This window comes from Oncorhynchus mykiss, chromosome 9 (genome assembly GCF_057628025.1).
Source record: "Oncorhynchus mykiss isolate SJ-2025 chromosome 9, ASM5762802v1, whole genome shotgun sequence".
Classification (NCBI taxonomy): Eukaryota; Metazoa; Chordata; class Actinopteri; order Salmoniformes; family Salmonidae; genus Oncorhynchus; species Oncorhynchus mykiss.
In genome coordinates, this window is record NC_143030.1 from 52,464,367 (window position 1) to 52,489,117 (window position 24,751).

The following is a 24,751-nucleotide window of genomic DNA, read 5'->3' on the forward strand; positions in this document are numbered from 1 at the left end:
CGGCAACGGAGGAAATCCTCGATCAGCGCACGGTCCAGCACGTCCCGAGAGGGAACCCAACTCCTCTCCTCAGGACCGTACCCCTCCCAATTGACAAGGTACTGGTGACCACGGCCCCGAGGACGCATGTCCAAAATCCTGCGGACCCTGTAGATGGGTGCGCCCTCGACAAGGATGGGGGGGGGGGGGGGGAAGACGAGCGGGGGCGCGAAGAACGGGCTTAATGCAGGAGACGTGGAAGACCGGGTGGACGCGACGAAGGTATCGCGGAAGAAGAAGTCGAACTGCGACAGGATTAATGACCCGAGAAATACGGAACGGACCAATGAACCGCGGGGTCAACTTGCGAGAAGCCGTCTTAAGGGGAAGGTTCTGAGTGGAGAGCCAAACTCTCTGACCGCGACAATATCTAGGACTCTTAGTTCTACGCTTATTAGCAGCCCTCACAGTCTGCGTCCTATAACGGCAAAGTGCAGACCTGACCCTCTTCCAGGTGCGCTCGCAACGTTGGACAAAAGCCTGAGCGGAGGGGACGCTGGACTCGGCGAACTGAGATGAGAACAGCGGAGGCTGGTATCCGAGGCTACTCTGAAAAGGAGATAGCCCGGTCGCAGACGAAGGAAGCGAGTTGTGGGCGTATTCTGCCCAGGGGAGCTGTTCTGACCAAGACGCAGGGTTGCGAAAAGAAAGACTGCGTAAGATGCGACCAATAGTCTGATTGGCCCGTTCTGCTTGACCGTTAGACTGGGGGTGAAAGCCGGAAGAGAGACTGACGGAAGCCCCAATCAAACGGCAAAACTCCCTCCAAAATTGAGACGTGAATTGCGGACCTCTGTCCGAAACGACGTCTGACGGAAGGCCATGAATTCTGAAAACATTCTCGATGATGATTTGTGCCGTCTCTTTAGCAGAAGGAAGCTTAGCAAGGGGAATGAAATGGGCCGCCTTAGAGAACCTATCGACAACCGTAAGAATAACAGTCTTCCCCGCTGACGAAGGCAGTCCGGTGACAAAATCTAAGGCGATGTGAGACCACGGTCGAGAGGGAATAGGAAGCGGCCTGAGACGGCCGGCAGGAGGAGAGTTACCGGACTTAGTCTGCGCGCAGACCGAACAAGCAGCCACGAAACGACGCGTGTCATGCTCCCGGGTGGGCCACCAAAAACGCTGGCGAATGGAAGCAAGCGTACCCCGAACGCCAGGGTGGCCGGCTAACTTGGCAGAGTGAGCCCACTGAAGAACGGCCAGACGAGTAGGAACGGGAACGAAAAGAAGGTTCCTAGGACAAGCGCGCGGCGACGGAGTGTGAGTGAGCGCTTGTTTTACCTGCCTCTCAATTCCCCAGACAGTCAACCCGACAACACGCCCCTCAGGGAGAATCCCCTCGGGGTCAGTGGAGGCTACTGAAGAACTGAAGAGACGAGACAAAGCATCAGGCTTGGTGTTCTTAGAGCCCGGACGATAAGAAATCACGAACTCGAAACGAGCGAAAAACAGCGCCCAACGCGCCTGACGCGCATTAAGTCGTTTGGCAGAACGGATGTACTCAAGGTTCCTATGGTCAGTCCAAACGACAAAAGGAACGGTCGCCCCCTCCAACCACTGTCGCCATTCGCCTAGGGCTAACCGGATGGCGAGCAGTTCGCGGTTACCCACATCATAGTTACGTTCCGACGGCGACAGGCGATGAGAAAAATACGCGCATGGGTGGACCTTGTCGTCAGAGAGGGAGCGCTGAGAAAGAATGGCTCCCACGCCCACCTCTGACGCGTCAACCTCGACAACGAACTGTCTAGAGACGTCAGGTGTAACAAGGATAGGAGCGGATGTAAAACGATTCTTGAGGAGATCAAAAGCTCCCTGGGCGGAAACGGACCACTTAAAGCACGTCTTGACAGAAGTAAGGGCTGTGAGAGGAGCGGCCACCTGACCGAAATTACGGATGAAACGACGATAGAAGTTCGCGAAGCCGAGAAAGCGCTGCAGCTCGACGCGTGACTTAGGGACGGGCCAATCAATGACAGCTTGGACTTTAGCGGGATCCATCTTAATGCCTTCAGCGGAAATAACAGAACCGAGAAATGTGACGGAGGAGGCATGAAAAGTGCACTTCTCAGCCTTCACAAAAAGACAATTCTCTAAAAGGCGCTGGAGGACACGTTGAACGTGCTGAACATGAATCTGGAGTGACGGTGAAAAAATCAGGATATCGTCAAGGTAAACGAAAACAAAGATGTTCAGCATGTCTCTCAGGACATCATTGACTAATGCCTGAAAGACAGCTGGAGCGTTAGCGAGGCCGAAAGGAAGAACCCGGTATTCAAAGTGCCCTAACGGAGTGTTAAACGCCGTCTTCCACTCGTCCCCCTCCCTGATGCGCACGAGATGGTAAGCGTTACGAAGGTCCAACTTAGTGAAAAACCTGGCTCCCTGCAGGATCTCGAAGGCTGAAGACATAAGAGGAAGCGGATAACGATTCTTAACTGTTATGTCATTCAGCCCTCGATAATCTATGCAGGGGCGCAGAGACCCGTCCTTCTTCTTGACAAAAAAAACCCCCGCTCCGGCGGGAGAGGAGGAGGGGACTATGGTACCGGCGTCAAGAGCTACAGACAAATAATCCTCGAGAGCCTTACGTTCGGGAGCCGACAGAGAGTATAGTCTACCCCGGGGGGGAGTGGTTCCCGGAAGGAGATCAATACTACAATCATACGACCGGTGTGGAGGAAGAGAGGTGGCCCTGGACCGACTGAACACCGTGCGCAGATCGTGATATTCCTCCGGCACCCCTGTCAAATCACCAGGCTCCTCCTGTGAAGAAGAGACAGAGGAAACAGGAGGGATAGCAGACATTAAACATTTCACATGACAAGAGACGTTCCAGGAGAGGATAGAATTACTAGACCAATTAATGGAAGGATTATGACAAACTAGCCAGGGATGGCCCAAAACAACAGGTGTAAAAGGTGAACGAAAAATCAAAAAAGAAATGGTTTCGCTATGATTACCAGAAACAGTGAGGGTTAAAGGTAGCGTCTCACGCTGAATCCTGGGGAGAGGACTACCATCCAGGGCGAACAAGGCCGTGGACTCCCTTAACTGTCTGAGAGGAATGTCATGTTCCCGAGCCCAGGTCTCGTCCATAAAACAGCCCTCCGCCCCAGAGTCTATTAAGGCACTGCAGGAAGCTGACGAACCGGTCCAGCGTAGATGGACCGACAAGGTAGTGCAGGATCTTGAAGGAGAGACAGGAGTAGTAGCGCTCACCAGTAGCCCTCCGCTTACTGATGAGCTCTGGCTTTTACTGGACATGAAGTGACAAAATGACCAGCAGAACCGCAATAGAGACAGAGGCGGTTGGTGATTCTCCGTTCCCTCTCCTTAGTCGAGATGCGGATACCTCCCAGCTGCATAGGCTCAGCTCCCGAGCCGGCAGAGGAAGATGGTAGTGATGCGGAGAGGGGGGCAACGGAGAACGCGAGCTCCTTTCCACGAGCTCGGTGACGCAGATCAACCCGTCGCTCAATGCGAATAGCGAGTTCAATCAGGGAATCCACGCTGGAAGGGACCTCCCGGGAGAGAATCTCATCCTTTACCTCTGCGCGGAGACCCTCCAGAAAACGAGCGAGCAAAGCCGGCTCGTTCCAGCCACTGGAGGCAGCAAGAGTGCGAAACTCAATAGAGTAGTCTGTTATGGATCGATTACCTTGACATAGGGAAGACAGGGCCCTGGAAGCCTCCTCCCCAAAAACAGATCGATCAAAAACCCGTATCATCTCCTCCTTAAAGTCCTGATACTGGTTAGTACACTCAGCCCTTGCCTCCCAGATTGCCGTGCCCCACTCACGAGCCCGTCCAATAAGGAGAGATATGACGTAGGCGACACGAGCAGTGCTCCTGGAGTAAGTGTTGGGCTGGAGAGAAAACACAATATCACACTGGGTGAGGAACGAGCGGCATTCAGTGGGCTCCCCAGAGTAACACGGCGGGTTATTGATTCTGGGCTCCGGAGATTCGAAAGCCCTGGAAGTGGCCGGTGGATCGAGGCGGAGATGGTGAACCTGTTCTGTGAGGTTGGAGACTTGGGTGGCCAGGGTCTCAACGGCATGTCGAGCAGCAGACACTTCCTGCTCGTGTCTGCCTAGCATCGCTCCCTGGATCCCGACGGCTGAGTGGAGAGGATCCGAAGTCGCTGGGTCCATTCTTGGTCGGATTCTTCTGTTATGGTGAGTGAATGAGGACCCAAAAGCGAACTAACTTAAACAGAGCTTCTTTAATAACAAAACATAGGTAGGCTCAGATAGACCGGCAGATTCCGACAGGACAGGACAAGGTTACAGCAAACATGACGATAGTCTGGCTCAGGCATGAAACACAAACAAACAAGAATCCGACAAGGACAGGAGCAGAAACAGAGGGAGATATAGGGACCTAATCAGAGGGAAAAAGGGAACAGGTGGGGAACGGGGTGAATGGGTAGTTAGGAGGAGACAGGGAACAGCTGGGGGAAAGAAGGGGAGAAAAGGTAACCTGACACGACCAGCAGAGGGAGACAGGGTGAAGGGAAAGGACAGAGACAAGACAACATGACAAAAGTGGCGTTATTTAAAGTGACTAGTGATACCTTTATTAAGTCCATTTATTTAAGTGGCCAGAGATTTGAGTCTGTATGTTGGCAGCAGCCTCTCTATGTTAGTGATGGCTGTTTAACAGTCTGATGGCCTTGAGATAGAAGCTGTTTTTCAATCTCTCGGTCCCAGCTTTGATGCACCTGTACTGACCTCGCCTTCTGGATGATAACGGGGTGAACAGACAGTGGCTCGGGTGGTTGTTATCCTTGATGATCTTTTTGGCCTTCCTGTGACATCGGGTACTGTAGGTGACCTGGAGGGCAGGTAGTTTGCCCCCGGTGATGTGTTGTGCAGACCGAATTACCCTCTGGAAAGCCTTGAGGTTGAAGGCGGTGCAGTTGCCGTACCAGGCAGTGATACAGCCCGACAGGATGCTCTTGATTGTGCATCTGTAAAAGTTTGTGAGTGTTTTCGGTGACAAGCCACATTTCTTCAGCCTCCTGAGGTTGAAGAGGGTGTACTCCTGCTCTGGTGCCTGTTACACCACAATTGATCAGAGCTCATTACGCTAATCGCACAGAACAGTTAACCCTCCTTTTAATAGATTTCACTCTAGCACCATATTCAAACCACAATATTGGTATAATGTTTTTGTAACACCATGTATGGCTTGTAAATGGGTGATTGCATGCATTACAGTTTAGTGAATGGACAACATGTGGGCTAGATTCTTATTACTCTTTGCAATAACTTCATTAGTCAATATGATTGTGAAATATGGTCCAAAATGATCTATACATATAATGATGTTCTTGAGATGTGCATCGTCTGAGGTCTACACTGGTTACAGGTCAAATAGCGAATGTACAGTACATACAATTCATACATACCTAGGTTTCAAGACGTTACGTTCTCTCGCTCGCCTCATTCGGCCTGCCTAGCAATGGCAAGTACATTACCATGTGTTTGAGTTGGGTAGGTGTAGGGGTATGCACGTATTGTTCAACAGGCAAGGTCCGCATATTAAGAAAACACAGGGCAGAGAACAGCAACCTGACAAGGAGCCTGAATGAGAATCAATTCATTTTCATTTGCCGCCATTTTCACTGGGCTTCAGATTAGCATCTGTGTACCTCAGGCCAAACTGGCTGAGGCCTTTTAGTGGGGAGCGAGGGAGACACATTAAGGTAATGACACAGGGAGAGAGGGAGACAAAAGAGAGGGAAAGGCCGTCCTCTGCTCTCATTAGCACCATAGTGCCCTCCCTTCGCTGACTATCGTCACACAGACCCCACTGACTGATGGTTAACCACCACTACCAGTGGTGTGCCAAAATCTGAGGCAGGCCACTAATGGTTGCTAATGGGCAACAGGGTACCAGTGAGCTCAGACCCAACCTTTTTCACACTACTGAGCCAAACTAAACCGAGCCGAGCTGATCTGTACTGGGCTGGAGTGGTTGTGCATTCATCGTAATAACTGGAACCATGCTGGAAAGGACAATATGAAAATAAATGATCTGAGCCGGCAGATTACGGTTGGGTTCGGTGAAAAGAAATGATCTGAGCCAGCAGATTACGGTTGGGATCGGCACAATAGTGTGATGAACAGACGGTCATTCATAGCACATCACCGCCATCTACAGCCAGATCATATAGTATTTATAACTTGTTCTCTTGTGGGCTTTGGAGAATGGTGATCCAACTCCAACCTTTAAAAAAAATGGACAGTATGCATTGATAGTCTGTAGGACAACTTTATACCAAAATAATGCTTATTAGTTGTTCAAAGGAAGCATTGTGAGAATTATATACATGCAGTTGAAGTCTGAAGTTTACATACACCTTAGCCAAATTCATTTCAACTCAGTTTTTCACAATTCCTGACATTTAATCAGAGTAAAAATTAATCTGAAGTTTACATACACTTAATTAGTATTTGGCAGCATTGCCTTTAACATTTTTAACTTGGGTCAAATGTTTCGGGTAGCCTTCCACAAGCTTCCCACAATAAGTTGGGTGAATTTTGGCCCATACCTCCTGACAGAGCTGGTGTAACTGAGTCAGGTTTGTAGGCCTTGCTCGCACATGCTTTTTCAGTTCTGCCCACAAATTTTCTATAGGATTGAGGTCAGGGCTTTGTGATGGCCACTCCAATACCTTGACTTTGTTGTCCTCCATTTTGCCACAACTATGGAAGTATGCTTGGCGTCATTGTCCATTTGGAAGACTCATTTGCGACCAAGCTTTAACTTCCCGACTGATGTCTTGAGATGCTTCAATATATCCACATAATTGTCCTTGTGGAGTGGTTGAAAAATGAGTTTTAATGACTCCAACCTAAGTGTATGTAACCTTCCGACTTCAACTGTATACATAATTTTTTTGGCACTAGTGAACAATGCTCTATAGATAGCAAGTAAGAAAACAACGAACACAACCATGTAACTAGTGTACTACTCATTGCTGTACGTTAGGGAATGATGTTTCCTCAGAGCTGATGTATCCTCAGAGCTAATGATGTATCCTTGTGAAAAGCGGAAGACTATGAACATACTGTATGATTTTAAAAAGATGGCAGCGTCTTCAGAACAGTGTGGGACTCATCAAGATGCCTAAACCCTCCCTCTCTCTCTCTCTCTCTCTCTCTCTCTCTCTCTCTCTCTCTCTCTCTCTCTCTCTCTCACTCTCTCTCTCTCTCCTCTCTCTCTCTCTCTCACTCTCTCTCTCTCTCTCTCTCTCTCTCTCTCTCTCTCTCTCTCTCTCTCTCTTTCGCTCTCTCTCTCTCTCTCTCTCTTTGACATCTCTCATGTTAGAAGTGGCAGATTGTGGAAAAGAGGCCAAATTAAAATGGGATTAGATGTGAGAAGCTGGGGGGGGGGGGGGGGGGGGGGGGGTCGGAGCTAGGAGCAGGATGCTGTTACTAGGGTCCACGTGTAGGGCGGGATCCAGAGAGTATGAAATGGGGCGGAAGGTATGGGCGAAGAAAAGAGGATGAAAGCCCAAATGAGGGAAGGTTGCAGACAGGGTCACAGCTGTGACATTACGGAGACAATAGGGGAGACTGGATAAAAGTGTGTAGACATCCCATCTTGGCCAAAGCTGTCTCTCAGCTGGTTTGATCGCCTGTCTATTAAATGGGAACATATTTCTCAGCACACACAAAAGGAGAGACCGCTGACAAGGGAGAGGGGCCTTTAAGTGGTTGGATTATAACACTGGGGGTAGTAAATCCCATTTCCTCTCGATTTGGGTTGACTGGACTGGACAAGCTTGTTAGACACGCATATGTGGATGGATATCTACAATATTGAGTGGAGGATTTTGTTCACGGGAGGCATACAGGTCAGGTGTTACATATACAGTTTGACGTCTGCACACTATATAGGACAGACAGGTTCCATTCAAAAAGTGTTAGTAAGGGACTGGTGTTTCACCATCCCAAACACCGACTGTGTCAGGGCAGCAGGCCTCTAAGTCAACAAGTAATATCAATCAATTCAGAGCTCCTTCCCTAAAGGTTCCTGCATGCACATTGTGCACACACATTGACATACTTATACTCACCTAGACATACAAAATGTAAGCAAGTCACTAAGACAGAGGATTCCAGCCGGCCTCTTTAAGCTGACCACAAGCTGTTCACCCCATGAGCTCTGCATGATTTAAGGCCCGTGTTGGGGGGGATTTGCATTGACACCCAGACAGATATTGGACTGACCTCAAGTCCTTTTCCACTCAAGAGACACCACCCTAAAACAAAAGCAGACACGACAGCGAAGAGGGGGAGAAAATAAGATGGCTTAATTGTTCTCTCACAATTAGCCCATCACTCAAGAGGAACATTAAGCAATCTAGCAAAAAAGTAGCAAAGGGAGGTGGCAGGAGAAGAAAGGGATGAAAGAGGAGGGGGCACTAAAACACCTACTGAGCGAGAGTGAGTGAGAGGCCCTGCTATTGAAGGCGAAAAAGACAAGGAACAGTTGACAATACTGTACAATGCTGTTCTGCACCATTAAGTGGCACGGAGGGCAGGGACAATGAGGCTTATGTCCCCAGAGAGAAGGGGACAGCAGCTCCAGAAGATTTGTCCCTTTCAGCCCATATGCTTTCCGGCCGCCTCACAGGACGCTCCTGCCGCCACGGCCGCATGCTCGGCATCTGGACACACGAGGTCCTCAGTCACCTCGTGACCAGGGAGCGAGTAGGGAGAGGGAGGCAGGCAGGGGGGGGTCACTTTAGGAACACTAAAGGCTAATCTAGTTGAGTTTTTTTTGTAATTGTGGTTTCCCTAAAGAATGAGTAAAGTGGCTGCACAAGGTTATAATGTTTGCCCCCTTGTCAGTGTTAGAGAATATAATGAGTCTATTCTGTTTTGGAGACAGTATTTTACATGCATTAAAGTCAAGTGATTATAGCATGACATGTCGCTTTCATGAAATCCTTGCTGTTTTGATCCATAACTCTGCCTAGAGTGCTGAAATAAATTATACTTGGAACCTACCTCTAGCTTTTGCACCACATACATACAGGCTTTTCAGAGATGCTAGTGTCTGTTTTTTTTGTAAGATAATGCATTTGAGTCTGCATGTGGGCAATATCTGTCCTGAAAGTATGTTGCTACAAAAGTTCCCTTTACTTTTTGCTATGTTGATATGTTTCTCCCAGAAGTTTCTCCCCTTGTTTTGTGCAGATGTGAATATCTGAATAATTTATACTATTCTGTGTTTGTTCCTGAGTAACACAGGGTTCTATCTTGTCCCTTCTGGACAAGTGACAAAGAACTGTCACAATGATTGACTGTGGAACTGCTACCTGCATTTCAAACAAGAGACCTGTCCATCTTTAACACACAGACCCTCAAAAACAAAAGGAGAAGAGAGAAAAGGAGGAGTCGGGGCGCAGCCCAGAGAAGAAGAATCACCTCTTAACAAGTGTTTACCCTCATTCTGTTACAGAGCTGTGGTGCAATAACCTACCGTAACAAATGGCTGCCCCTGATCCAGAAAGAAAACTCAGAGGCTGGTGAGGTCAGGGGTCACTAACTCTGCCATTGTCCCTGACAGGGCAAGCACACTCCAGCTTTTCTCCAGCTTTCAAAGGCCTGTGCTGAGGGTGGAAAGATAGGCCTGAAAACACTGGGTTGGGACCAGGGGCTTTGTGGTAGCTGAGGTAGAAAGAATCAGTCCCAAAAGGTTAAATGAAGAGCGAAAGGGCCCTTCTGTCCAATTACTGAGGGAAAAATGCTCCTCGTGACCTGTCGAGGTCAGAGTTCAGTGCAGGCTTTGGCAGCGGCACACTCAGGCCCTTTGTGGCCCACATGAGATGAACCTCCGCAGTGTTTATCTAAGTGACTCCCCGGCCAATAGTAAGGGTATAAATAATTTTGGGGCCTGAATGCTGCCACTTAACAGAATTAATTTATAGACCTGGACCTTGGCGGGCCAAATTCTTTAACAAACCTGTTTAGCGCGTGGATGCACATGAGGACGATCCATAGAGGGGATTTCTAAAGCATTTCTCTCATGTTTTCTTGTCCAAAAGAGAAGTGAACAAAACTATCCATGGGGTTGTTCTCATCATGGTTTCTATACCCGTCCTAAACCATTAGCATCACATAGGACCCACTTAGAACAGAGACACATAAATACACTAGAGACTCTCTACATCAGATTCTGTCCCCAGCAAATGCAAGTCTTGCCAAGTCTCACCTTGAGTGCAACCTCCATCTCTCCCTGCCCCCTCCCCTCCCCTCCATCTCTCCCTGCCCCCTCCCTTCGTTCCCGCCTTTGAGTCCGGGACTTTCCCAATCTTCTGCCCACCGCTGTCTCGGGCTGCACTTGTGGTGCTAATACCTGCTCACACAAAGCCCATTGGAGTTGCATGGTGAGGCTTGGATTAGACTGCCGGAACTACTCCCCCCTGAGCCCAATGGCCACCAGGGATTAACTGACTGAATTAATCATCTAGTAGTTGTTAGGTTAACAAGCAAGGTGCAATCATATTACTGGTTCTGATCTGACGTCTCCCTCTATTTCCTACCTGTTAACGCACCACAGTCAATTCTAAATCTATCCAGGAATCCCTGGACCATGATGTCGTGTGGTGTTGGCCATGGTGATTACGCCGGTGGGGTTGGGGATGGCACAGGTGGTGGTGGCTGAGCATGCCAATGACAAATTCAAGGCTCAAATCTATGGCTTTGCAGATACGCAGATATGTACAGATACGTGAGGGACTGGAAATGACTCAAAAGTAATCTCTATCAAACCATAAATAAAGCTTTGAAAAGTTATTTGATTCAGATTTCAGATAGGCGTTTGAACCTTCCAGTGAATCTTTGATTCCACAAGTCGATAACCCAGCTCGTTAGCCAGCATTAGCGGCCATCTTCACAAAAAGGATTTGCAGAAGCTTGTAGAGTATCCAGGTTAATTAACAAGGTCTGCACTTGGGAGTCAAAGGTCATGGAAGTTATTATTGGTGAGAGTTTAGACTAAAACAGCCTAGACAAGGTATTGTAGAGAAAAATTGACCACATTAAATGTGCAGAGGTAAACTCATCTGAGCAGGAGCTTTTCTGCAAAGCAACATCTTCAACCATATTCAACCATTTCAAAGATTCATATAAGGATAATCCATTCATTAGGCCCTAATCTAGGGATTTCACATGACTAAGAATACAGATACGCATCTGTTGGGCACAGTTACCTTCTAAAAATGTAGGGGTGTGGATCAGAAAACCTGTCAGTACCTCGTGAAATGAGCATTTGCCTCATGCGGTGCGGCACATCTCCTTCGCATAGAGTCGATCAGGCTGTTGATTGTGGCAAGTGGAATGTTGTCCCACTCCTCTTAAATGGGTGTGCGAAGTTGCTGGATATTGGCAGGAACTAGAACACGCTGTCATACATGTCGATCCAGAGCATCCCAAACATGCTCAATGGGTGACATGTCTGGTGTGTATGCAGGCCCTGGAAGAACTGGGAAATGTTCTGCTTCCAGGAATTGTGTACAGATCCTTGCGACATGGGGCCATGTATTATCATGCTGAAACATGAGGTGGTGGATGAATGGCACAACAATGAGCCTCAGGATCTCGTCACAGTATCTCTCTGCATTCAAATTGCCATTGATAAAATTCCATTTTGTTTGTTGTCCGTAGCTTATGCCTGCCCACACCATTACTCCACCGCCACTATGGGGCAATTTGTTCACAATGTTGACATCAGCAAACCTCTTGCCCACACGAGGCCATATACACTGTCTGCCATCTGTCTGATACAGTTGAAACCACAAATAATTTGTGAAGAGCACACTTCCCCAGCGTGCCAGTGACCATCGAAGGTAAGCATTTGCCCACTGAAGTCGCCTATGACGCCAAACTGCAGTCAGGTAAAGACCCTGGTGAGGAAGAGGAGCACGCAGCTGAGGTTCCCTGAGATTGGTTCTGACAGTTTGTGCAGAAATTCTTCGCTTGTGCAAAACCCCAGTTTCATCAGCTATCTGGGTGGCTGGTCTCAGACAATCCCGCAGGTGAAGAAGCCGGATATGCAGGTCCTGGGCTGGAGTCGTTACACCTGGTCTGCAGTTGTGAGGTAGTTGTGAGGTAGAGAAATTAACATTCAGTTCTCAGGCAACAGCTCTGTTGGACATTCCTGCAGTCAGCATGCCAATTGCACACTCCTGCAAAGCTTGAGACATCTGTGGCATTGTGTTGTGTGACAAAACTGCACATTTTAGAGTGGCCTTTTATTGTCCCAAGCACAAGGTGCACCTGTGTAATGATCATGCTGTTAAATCAGCTTCTTGATATGCCACACCTGTCAGGTGGATGAATTATCTTGGCAAATGAGAAATTCTCACTAACACGGACGTAAACACATTTGTGCACAACATTTTAGAGAGATACGTTTTTTGTGAGTATTGAATACTTCTGGGATCTTTTATTTCAGCTCATGAAAGATGAGACCAACATGTTGCGTTTATATTTTGTTCAGTATATTTGAAATGAAAGTCTTCAAAATAACTAGAGAACAATCCATCAAAGCCTTGCTGCTCTTAAATGAAGCGGCCTGGAACAAAGTATGTGCTATGAAAGCTTTAAGTCGCTTCCGCTGTGGGATCCATTTTGTTTGTTGAGGATTTTCCTCTCCCTGGGATTCTCTCGGCAGGCCCTCTCTCCATCCCTCAAGACTTGGACTAAGCCTGTTGGACACGCATCAGGCCTGGTGAAGTGGAGAGTCTAGGGCTCCCAGGGGCTTACAGGCCCTTAGAGGGAGCGGGGTGACCTTTAATCAAGGATCAGGAGCCAGGCCTGCAGCTCAAGGCCCCCAGGAGCCCTGATTATACCTCTGGCCTCACAGCCCACTGCCACCACATAGCATCAGCCGGGTTGAGATGAAGTGGTCAGCACAGGCACGAGGTATGTGACAACACGGCTTAATCTCAATAGGTTAGCGTTGTCCTCATACCCATACACTGGGCAACTCCCTCCAGAAAACCCATAAGGCAGGGGTGCACGTACAGTAAATACCCTACTCTCCAGATCTTCTCTGTCTGCAGGTTTGGTCTGCTGGTCACCACAAACACAAAAAATTTCATTAGGAACACTGTAGTTGTCCCTGACTAATAGATATTCCCAAGTGAAGTTTGTGCATGGATTGAGATTCAGCTAATGTGCATGTTTCCTCTGTGTTTATCAGAGAGCCAGGGTCGTCCTCCAATGGATTGGTCATGAAATACAAATGGTGTCAGAAGTGGAATTCTTAAAGCACATAGTGGTCCGTAAATTGTTACCGTTTAGTATACTAAGTTCAGCTTGGCGGTGTGTTGACCACTTTCCCAGTCTACCCTCAGATAAGCCAGAGTCGCAGGTCACCATATGGAGCAGCTCACATTTCTGTCTCTGGAGTTGAGATTGGGGTGGAAAAGGCAACATTAGGGCAACATTAAGGTTAACATTCTGACCACTTAACTACTGGTGTTACAGAAATGAACTATTTCCAACTTTATTATGCATCTCATTCTGCTGGGTCAGACGGTGACTTGCGACTCTGGCTTATCTGAGGATGGATGGGGAAAGCGGTCAGCACGCCGCAATTGGCGCCCACAATAGGAGACGTAAAAATCTGTCATCGTTGTCTAGTCCAGAAAACAAAGACAATGACTGGTAGGCTGGGGAAATGTTCTTGGTGATGTTGATTGGCAGATTCACTCGTACCGTAAGTGCTGTTCTATTTGTTTAGCAGTTTCATAACAGACAGAGGCTTAGGACAGCAGGGGTTGTGGAGTGTTGGCAATAGAACCGCTGAAAGCCTCACTGACAGGGAGGCAGCGTGACACCAGCCCTGGAATCATCACTGAACCTACCGCGCAGTTAGTCTCATGCTAGAGGGCATGGATCTGCTCTTTCTTTACCCGAAGAATGAGCGGGCACTCAATTAAGGGCTGCCCATTGAGCCTGCAGAGTGAGCTTGAATGCGGGCCCCTCCAGAGGAATGAAGTCCCATGAATAGATGGCAGGCCCTCATGAAATATTAAAGAGCGGACAGATTTCCCACAATATTTGTACACCTCCCTTTGTGAGGATTTCTCCCTCCATTGAGCCCGAAACTGTTAACACATCCGCTCTGAAGCACGGCCCCGTGGTCCGGGGCATCAAACGACGGACCCCCTCTTCCCTCCCTTTTTTTTCTCTCTTCAGTCGCGTTCTTCATCTCTCACGTTCTCTCTCTCTCTCTCTCTCTCTCTATGCCCATGACCATGGCTTACAGAGTGAGAGAAGTCCTGAGCTATTCATGGAAGGGATTACAGCAGTTTTAATGACCACCTGCCCTTTCTCCTGCACTGTATTGTGTAGTGTTGGGCCGAGCAGCTAGGATTTCTCTGTTTTTAAAGGGTCAGAGAGCAACTACTGACCCTTGTCTCCACCATCACAAACCTGATGGGCAGATAGGTGGTGTGGTCATAGTTAATTTTATTATTAACAGCCGTCCATCCATTTAGCCAACATGGTCTTTTCATAGGCTACAGCTTCTCTTGTGTGACAAAAAATAATGTTCAAATGAAACCCACAGTTTGTCAATGTTTTAGTGTTTTAAAGTGGAGTGAGTAATACTGGGCTTAGCATGACTCACATTGCCTATAAGATAATGGCTGACATTTGTAGTGCTAAAGTCTTCTGCAAAGTGCCAGAAAATGACAATAAACCTCGGCATGATTTCATTCTAAATTCTTCTTCAACAACGTGAATTATGTGGAGGCAACTGTTTATGCACTGCTCAGTTTACTGAACTCCAGTTAAATAATGATGTATTGCTCAGTGTTCTGAACTCAAGTAAAATAATTGCCTACTCATACCAGATATTGTTGAAGAATGTTTCACATTAAATCGCACTGCAAGATTATAATGAGGTTTACGGCATTATTTGCACATTGCTTTTTCACTACCAAAATGTTGCCCAATGTGTCATGTTAATAGAAATATGATATATAATATAATATGGTTATGTAACAGTTAATGGAAGTTATGATGGGCCCTTACTATTCTTTTATATCCTTCATGGGCTGCTCTTATCACAAACAGTTTTGTGCTGATGACTTTTAAGCATAAAACCTACAACGTTTCATACATGTGTTCTGCATCTATAATTGGATGACATTTGCAGTTATTTGTGGATTTCACCGACCAAAAGACTGTCAAGAGTAGCTCAGCCATCAGAAGTAAACAAGTGGTTTTTGACATTCTCTTTTATATCATTGCTTTTCTCCCCTTGTCCATCTGCCCTCGCCCTCTACCCATCCCTTTCTCACACACACACACACACACACACACACACACACACACACACACACACACACACACACACACACACACACTAGCTCAGCCATCAGAAGTAAACAAGTGGTTTTTGACATTCTCTTTTATATCATTGCTTTTCTCCCCTTGTCCATCTGCCCTCGCCCTCTACCCATCCCTTTCTCACACACACACACACACACACACACACACACACACACACACACACACACACACACACACACACACACACACACACACACACACACACACACACACACACACACACACACACACACACACACACACACACACACACACACACACAGGGATCAGGCCTGAGTGCTGCTGCATGGAGAGCTCAGGCAGCTTGGTGAAGGAGTTGGTTCAAGCTGCCATTAGCATCAGAATGGCAACATATTCCTGCCGTGAGTCAACATTAGTTCATTTCAGAATCGAGGGGTTGAAAGGCAGGCCAAAAAACCTTAGCTCTCTCCTCTGGAAAAGTGTTCTGGGTCCTAACAGTGGCTGCACCGTGCTTGCGTGTGTGGTCCATCCTCATTGTGGAGTGAATGAACTACACCTGTTCTGTATCTCTTTGGTGGCTCACAAACAGGTCTCTTTTCCAGCAAAAGTACACAGCAAATGTCACTCTCCCCTGTGTAAGATTTGCATTGTCTTCACATACAAATGGCTATCACATGTTGTGTCAATACTGTAAGGACACAATTACATCTGACGAAGATGATTAAACAGCAGACTATAAAATGGGGAGAATTGGCAACCAAGAGTAGTACGGTGTTCTTTGTACATACATGTATATTTTAATAGTCTGCTATTTAATAGTTTAACATTTTATAACAGGGTCATCACATTGGATCTGTGTGTGAGTGAGAGAGAGAGGGGTGTGTCTCTGCACTACACTGTCCAATCCACCAGACCTCCAGCTGGGTCCACAGGGGAGAGGAGTCCCATGGTCTGGCCTCCATATGCTAGCGCTCTGGACCCAGGCTGTCAGTGTTAGCCCCAGCACATGGAGGGCAGTCGGGGGTAAGCGGGGGGCTGCCTCCCTACCAGTATTGTGCGGAGGGGACGGGAGCCGATCGGAGCCCAGCAGGAGAGGAGAGGCCTTTTCTAAAGAGTGAGCCAAATGAAGCTCTCTTTCTCACACCCTGCTTTCTCTCTCCCTCCACATCTCTCTCTCTCTCTCTCTCTCTCTCTCTCTCTCTCTCTCTTACACCCTGCTTTCTCTCTCCCTCCACATTTCTCCCTCTCTCTTTCTTATTCACCCACACCACCTCCCCTCTTTCTTCTCTGGGCTGGCAGATTGATACACTCGCTAAAATGTGATTTTTGTTCCAGTGTTCTCTGTGAATTGACTTTTCTGAAACCGAACCGACCATTCCTCTTTCCCACTAACCTATTCTCGGCTAAATTCAATCGAGCCACACTGCGCTGTTTTTCAATCATTTTGTACACATTCAAGTCGCTCGTGAGAGGATGTAAGGAAGGGACCAGACAAATCTCTTTGGTCTTTCTATACACAATGCCTCTCATTTTGAATTCCCACATGTATTGCTGATCACCAGTCTGAATGGTCCTGATTAAGTGTTGTTTTTGTGGTCTCCGCACATGAATTCCAAAGCCCGAGGGAGACATTTTCCCTTTTGTCTTTGACATCAAAGTTATTTGGGACGGAGTGTTTCTCAGCGACTGAGGAATCATGAGGTCATCAAGTCTAATGTGTGTTTACCAACCGCCACCCAACCAATCTTGGACTATGAAGCTATGGAATCACCATGCGGCATTACATGCATTCTTCAAGTGTTGGTGTGTTTTTGTGGTGGTACTGATTCCCATAGAGATCCGATATAATTCTATACATAATTCAATGGAGATTCCTGCATTTGTTTTAGTCAAAAACAGAGATATTCTCCCTTTTTTGGGTTTGGTTAAAGAGGAGGCCTTTTATCTTGATGATCACCTTAATATATTAGTCACGTCTGCTACTCAGTTCCATAACTGGTGTGGATTGGCCTGGGTTTTAAAGCTCCAATTGTCAATGGACCCAGTACAGTACAGGACAGACCATAAATAGCCTGTGGAGAGTCATTCCTTTAATGAAATAGTAGAGGGTACTGCTGAGTACAAATATACTGTGTGGATCAACAGAGCTATCACAGACTGCCCAGCAACTCACATGTCTTATTTCAAGTTTGTTGTACACATGGTATACACCATCCAACAAAATGCTTACTTGCAGGTCCCTTCTCGACAATGCAACAACAATAAGAAATAAGAAAATATTAGAATACAAACATAAAGTAAATGGCTCAGTAGAATAGAATAAACATTTTAGGAAGGCACAATTTATTGTACAATATTTACACAGAGACAGGGGGATTGGGAGGCAAGTCTTTAAATTGTGCAGTATTAGCAATAGTAAATAAGAATCTGGTAGCAGCAATTGGGATGTGTGTGTGTGTGTGTGTGAGTGTGAGTGTGTGTGTGTGTGAGTGAGTGCATGTGTGCTAAGTTGCAGAGAATCAGAGCAGGTGGTCAGTCCAGTTCAAGTGTTCAGCAGCCTGATGGCTTGTAGATAGAAACAGTCTCTGAGCCTGTTGGTATGAGACCTCATGCCCCGTCTTCCCGACGGTAAGGGAGTGAACAGCTTGTGGCTGGGGTGTGTGGTTCACGATGATGCTGCGGGACTGTACACTGTACATATAACAGAGTGAATAGTTGATAAACAAAGAGAAGATTGATATATAGATCAAAAAGATGTACTACATTTACAGTATTTGTGTATTCTAATGGGAGGCAACCTAGTGTTACACATTTTTAGGTATACAATATCATATAGCATTGACTCCAGCAAGGTTATGGTGATTCTGTATATTATTATAAATTTGCCTGTTAATGTTATACTATTCTTTTCTATTATACTATAGATTATTAAACTGCTAAAAATGTGACTATAAAAGTTGTCAGTATTATACAACGAGGTGTAGCTGTGCTGTACCTCAACTGTAGCTGCTAATATCATCATCGTCATAATGTAAATACAGTTTTAACACTACCGTTCAAAAGTTTGGGGTCACTTAGAAATGTATTTGTTTTAGAAAGGGATATTTTTATGTCCATTAAAATAACATCAAATTGATCAGAAAAACATTGTAGACATTGTTAATTTTGTAAATGACTATTGTAGCTGGAAACTCGTACAACACTGTGTACTTCTCCCTTTACAGAACAGCACAAACGGGCTCTAACCAGAATAGAAAAAGGAGTGGGAGGCCCCGGTGCACAACTGAGCAAGAGGGCAGTACATTAGATTGTCTATTTTGAGAAACAGATGCCTCACAAGTCTTCAACTGGCAGCTTCATTAAATAGTACCCGCGGGCCTCCCGGGGGCGCAGTGGTCTAGGGCACTGCATCGCTGCGCTAGCTGTGCCACCAGAGACTGGGCTCGCTCCCAGGCTCTGTTGCAGCCGGCCGCAACCGGGAGGTCCGTGGGGCGACACACAATTGGCCTAGCGTCGTCGGGGCTAGGGAGGGCTTGGCCGGTAGGGATATGTCTCATCGCCCACCAGCGACTCCTGTGGCGGGCCGGGCGCAGTGCATGCACCAAGGTGCATGGTGTTTCCTCCGGCACATTGGTGCGGCTGGCTTCCGGGTTGGATGCTAAGAATGTGTTAAGAAGCAGTGCGGCTTGGTTGGGTTGTGTTTCAGAGGACGCATGGCTTTCGACCTTCGTCTCTCTCGAGCCCATACAGGAGTTGTAGCGATGAGACAAGATAGTAATTACTAACAATTGTATACCACAAAATTGGGGAGAAAAGGGGGTAAAATAAAAAAATTTATAAAATAAAAATAATACCCGCAAAACACCAGTCTCAACGTCAACAGTGAAGAGGCAACTCCGGGATGCTGGCCTTCTAGGCAGAGTTCCTCTGTCCAGTGTCTGTGTTCTTTTGCCCATCTTAATCTTTTCTTTTCATTGGCCAGTCTGAGATATGGATTTTTCTTTGTAACTCTGCCTAGAAGGCCAGCATCCCGGAGTCGGCTCTTCAATGTTGACGTTGAGACTGGTGTTTTGCTCCAGATAATCAACTAGATTGACCTCAAACCTCATTGTTTGTAGACATGTTATTATTAATTGTGTGAGCCAAACTTGCACATTATGGAAAATAAACGAAGATCAAACAGTGTAAAATGACTGAATGGCCAGGGGTGGAATTGGTGATGTAAAAAGTGCTTAGTGGCTGAATTCCTGGTGATTTTCCAGACTGATGTTTTTCTAACTATATTGAGTACATGTTGGCAGAAATAACAACACTATAAAATAGACATTTGTATCCGTAATTTATATTTGACTATGACAGTGATGGTATGGTACTATGGAATTATTGGCACAATTTTAAACAAGAATTTACAATTTTCATAAACCCAGCTGTTGAATGGAGAGCTATTATCTCAGAGGTTTTTATTGATTTTCAAGTCTGCTCTGACCATGTTCCTCTGCTGCCCTCTACTGTTGTTGTTCTGAACTACAAGTAGAGTGACACATAAAGGGATTTATCTCAATTCATTGATACCTTGCACCCTCTCCTCTCGCCTCTTTCTCAACTGTATTGTAGGAGAGTGAAGACTACTTACCGACACAACTCAAATGCATTTTCAGCCTCTTTTTAGCACCATATATTTTGCTTTATCCACTAGGTGGCGGAGGAGGGTCATGCATTTGTGCATTTGTACCAGGGCATTCTTCTTTTGCGTCACGGCCGTTTAGAGGTATTACATCCAGTGCTGGCTGGTGGGCGGAGATCTCGGCGGGAATGGACTTACTGTAATGACTGGAATAGAATAAATCAAACGGTGATGAGTTTCAATTTACAATCAGCCCGCCTCCCCCCACAAGAGTCCTCTGATTGCATCATCATGTGTGCTGGGACTGGATGCCAAACCATCCCTTTTTTTCATTATTTCAGTCCAAATACTGCTAAATAACTCATATATAGCATGGTTTATCCAGGAGAGTATCATCCCACTATCATACCCAAAACATTATTGCTTTCCTTTGTAAGAGCTGGTAAATTACAATCTACACAATGTGCCACTGGAGTAGTACAGGATTACGCTGTACAGAAGAGAATCAGTTTAACTTCATTATTAATCACTCGTGAATAAATACTACATAATGTCATCTGACATAGGCACAAGAGATATCAAACACAGAAAAGTTCACAGGTCCACAATTCAGATCTTTAGCCAGCTGGTGTCAGCAGTATAACTGCTATATGAGGAGAATGAATGAATGAATGAATAATTATTATTGTTCTTCATAATAATTAAATGAATTGTTCTTCATCAAAAATAAAATTATTTCCACAGCTCACCAGTACTTTTGAAGAGTTGTTATAACATTGTATTTATTGTGTTTAATTAAATTCTAATTTAATTTGAAACTAATTTGAGTATGCCCAAATTATGTAGATTAAAGTTGCAGTCTGTGATTGGTACATCATTTTTAGATTTTTTAATTAATGATATATAGTAATTGATTATTGAAGAATATAACTAAATGCCTCATGAGCTTAGTTCAACTGTTGTACCTCATCAGAACTCCCAAATCTTGTTTAACTCCATTGGTTGTAAACAATGTAATTGTAATTTAATACTAGAGGGCCATACTTGCGAACCTCAAAATGGGCATCAGCCAATTAAAATTGTTGAGGTACTTGCACATGATAGAACCCTACACTGTATGTGGTCCCATCAAATAACCTGGCACATGTTAGCCCTATGGTCCCATCAGATAACCTGGCACACGTTAGCCCTATGGTCCCATCAGATAACCTGGCACACGTTAGCCCTATGGTCCCATCAGATAACCTGGCACACGTAAGCCCTATGGTCCCATCAAATAACCTGGCACACGTTAGCCCTATGGTCCCATCAAATAACCTGGCACACGTTAGCCCTATGGTCCCATCAGATAACCTGGCACACGTTAGCCCTATGGGCCCATCAAATAACCTGGCACACGTTAGCCCTATGGTCCCATCAGATAACCTGGCACACGTTAGCCCTATGGTCCCATCAAATAACCTGGCACACGTTAGCCCTATGGTCCCATCAAATAACCTGGCACACGTTAGCCCTATGGTCCCATCAAATAACCTGGCACACATTAGCCCTATGGTCCCATCAACTAACCTGGCACACGTTAGCACTATGGTCCCATCAAATAACCTGGCACACGTTAGCCCTATGGTCCCATCAGATAACCTGGCACACGTTAGCCCTATGGTCCCATCAGATAACCTGGCACACGTTAGCCCTATGGTCCCATCAGATAACCTGGCACACGTTAGCCCTATGGTCCCATCAGATAACCTGGCACACGTTAGCCCTATGGTCCCATCAGATAACCTGGCACACGTTAGCCCTATGGTCCCATCAACTAACCTGGCACACGATAGCCCTATGGTCCCATCAAATAACCTGGCACACGTTAGCCCTATGGGCCCATCAAATAACCTGGCACACGTTAGCACTATGGTCCCATCAAATAACCTGGCACACGTTAGCACTATGGTCCCATCAAATAACCTGGCACACGTTAGCCCTATGGTCCCATTAACTAACCTGGCACACGTTAGCACTATGGTCCCATCAAATAACCTGGCACACGTTAGCCCTATGGTCCCATCAAATAACCTGGCACACGTTAGTAACCCTATGCTAACTTCACCAGCTGACAGTGACTAGTTCCTGTACCAAATTCTGTATCATCTTATTTACAAAGATCTTAGACTTTGTAGCCACCACTCAATGGTACAGTGCCTTGCGAAAGTATTCGGCCCCCTTGAACTTTGCGACCTTTTGCCACATTTCAGGCTTCAAACATAAAGATATAAAACTGTATTTTTTTGTGAAGAATCAACAACAAGTGGGACACAATCATGAAGTGGAACGACATTTATTGGATATTTCAAACTTTTTTAACAAATCAAAAACTGAAAAATTGGGCGTGCAAAATTATTCAGCCCCCTTAAGTTAATACTTTGTAGCGCCACCTTTTGCTGCGATTACAGCTGTAAGTCGCTTGGGGTATGTCTCTATCAGTTTTGCACATCGAGAGACTGAAATTGTTTCCCATTCCTCCTTGCAAAACAGCTTGAGCTCAGTGAGGTTGGATGGAGAGCATTTGTGAACAGCAGTTTTCAGTTCTTTCCACAGATTCTCGATTGGATTCAGGTCTGGACTTTGACTTGGCCATTCTAACACCTGGATATGTTTATTTTTGAACCATTCCATTGTAGATTTTGCTTTATGTTTTGGATCATTGTCTTGTTGGAAGACAAATCTCCGTCCCAGTCTCAGGTCTTTTGCAGACTCCATCAGGTTTTCTTCCAGAATGGTCCTGTATTTGGCTCCATCCATCTTCCCATCAATTTTAACCATCTTCCCTGTCCCTGCTGAAGAAAAGCAGGCCCAAACCATGATGCTGCCACCACCATGTTTGACAGTGGGGATGGTGTGTTCAGCTGTGTTGCTTTTACTCCAAACATAACGTTTTGCATTGTTGCCAAAAAGTTCAATTTTGGTTTCATCTGACCAGAGCACCTTCTTCTACATGTTTGGTGTGTCTCCCAGGTGGCTTGTGGCAAACTTTAGACAACACTTTTTATGGATATCTTTAAGAAATGGCTTTCTTCTTGCCACTCTTCCATAAAGGCCAGTTTTGTGCAATATACGACTGATTGTTGTCCTATGGACAGAGTCTCCCACCTCAGCTGTAGATCTCTGCAGTTCATCCAGAGTGATCATGGGCCTCTTGGCTGCATCTCTGATCAGTCTTCTCCTTGTATGAGCTGAAAGTTTAGAGGGACGGCCAGGTCTTGGTAGATTTGCAGTGGTCTGATACTCCTTCCATTTCAATATTATCGCTTGCACAGTGCTCCCTGGGATGTTTAAAGCTTGGGAAATATTTTTGTATCCAAATCCGGCTTTAAACTTCTTCACAACAGTATCTCGGACCTGCCTGGTGTGTTCCTTGTTCTTCATTATGCTCTCTGCGCTTTTAACGGACCTCTGAGACTATCACAGTGCAGGTGCATTTATACGGAGACTTGATTACACACAGGTGGATTGTATTTATCATCATTAGTCATTTAGGTCAACATTGGATCATTCAGAGATCCTCACTGAACTTCTGGAGAGAGTTTGCTGCACGGAAAGTAAAGGGGCTGAATAATTTTGCACGCCCAATTTTTCAGTTTTTGATTTGTTAAAAAAGTTTGAAATATCCAATAAATGTCGTTCCACTTCATGATTATGTCCCACTTGTTGTTGATTCTTCACAAAAAAATACAGTTTTATATCTTTATGTTTGATGCCTGAAATGTGGCAAAAGGTCGCAAAGTTCAAGGGGGCCGAATACTTTCGCAAGGCACTGTACCAACCCTACCTTGTTACAACACAACTTATTGGTTCAAATGCATTAAGAAGGAAAGAAATTCCACAAATCACCTTTTAAGAAGGCACACCTGTTAATTAAAATTCATTCCAGGTGACTAACTTATGAAGCTGGTTGAGAGAATGTGCAAAGCTGTCATCAAGGCAATCGGTAGGCTACTTTGAAGAATCTCACATTTAAAATACATTTTGATTTGTTTAACACTATTTTGGTTACTACATGATTCCATTTGTGTTATTTCATAGTTTTTATGTCTTCACTATTATTCTACAATGTAGAAAATAGTAAAAATAAAGAAAAACTCTTAAATGAGTAGGTGTTCTAAAGCTTTTGGCGGGTATGGATATGTTATTTTGTATACTTCAAGGGGTCTTAAAATTCTAAATTAAATAGATAAATGATTCTTGGTAATACTTTCTTAAAACAATTCCATATAGCTTTGTAGAACCCCACCCCCTCCCCCATCTTAGACTATTAAGGATTAACACCCCCTCGCAGGATTGGACCTCTAAGTAGTGGACATGTTTAAAGCAAACTATTATATTCATATATTAAGTATTCACAATAATCATTATTAAGCGCATGTAAACCATTGACAGGTGACACCATTGTTTTATGGCATCAATCTGTCTTAAAATAGATATTATTTTTGAAATATCTTTCAAATAATTAGCATTCAAGGGAGAGATCAGGTAATCTGGTCACAATGCGGACACAGTAAAAGTATAAGAGACACATTTTAATACCATGCAACAAACCATGTTCATGCAAGGTGTAAAATATGCTTAAATGGCTACCTGGGCTGCGTTTAGAAAGGCAGCCAAATCAGATCTTTTTAAATGTGTATTTTATGTAGCTCTGAAAAATATCTGATGTGAAAAGTTACGTGTAAAC

General features: G+C 45.6%; 1 protein-coding gene and 1 long non-coding RNA gene across 2 annotated transcripts in view; one reads left to right on the top strand and one right to left on the bottom strand.

Moving 5' to 3' along the window:
* The window catches only part of LOC149981256 (uncharacterized), a 376,586-nt gene that overhangs the window by 15,008 nt on the left and 336,827 nt on the right, over window positions 1-24,751 (top strand). The gene's annotated exons all lie outside the window — the stretch shown is intronic.
* LOC110532240 (multiple epidermal growth factor-like domains protein 6) overlaps window positions 17,775-24,751 on the bottom strand; it is a 109,799-nt gene continuing 102,822 nt past the window's right edge. The window contains exons 34-35 of the transcript XR_016483304.1: window positions 20,032-20,228; window positions 17,775-18,089 (exon numbers count right to left, since the gene is read on the bottom strand). The gene's annotated coding sequence lies outside the window, so the exon portion shown is untranslated. The remainder of the gene's footprint in view (window positions 18,090-20,031; window positions 20,229-24,751) is intronic.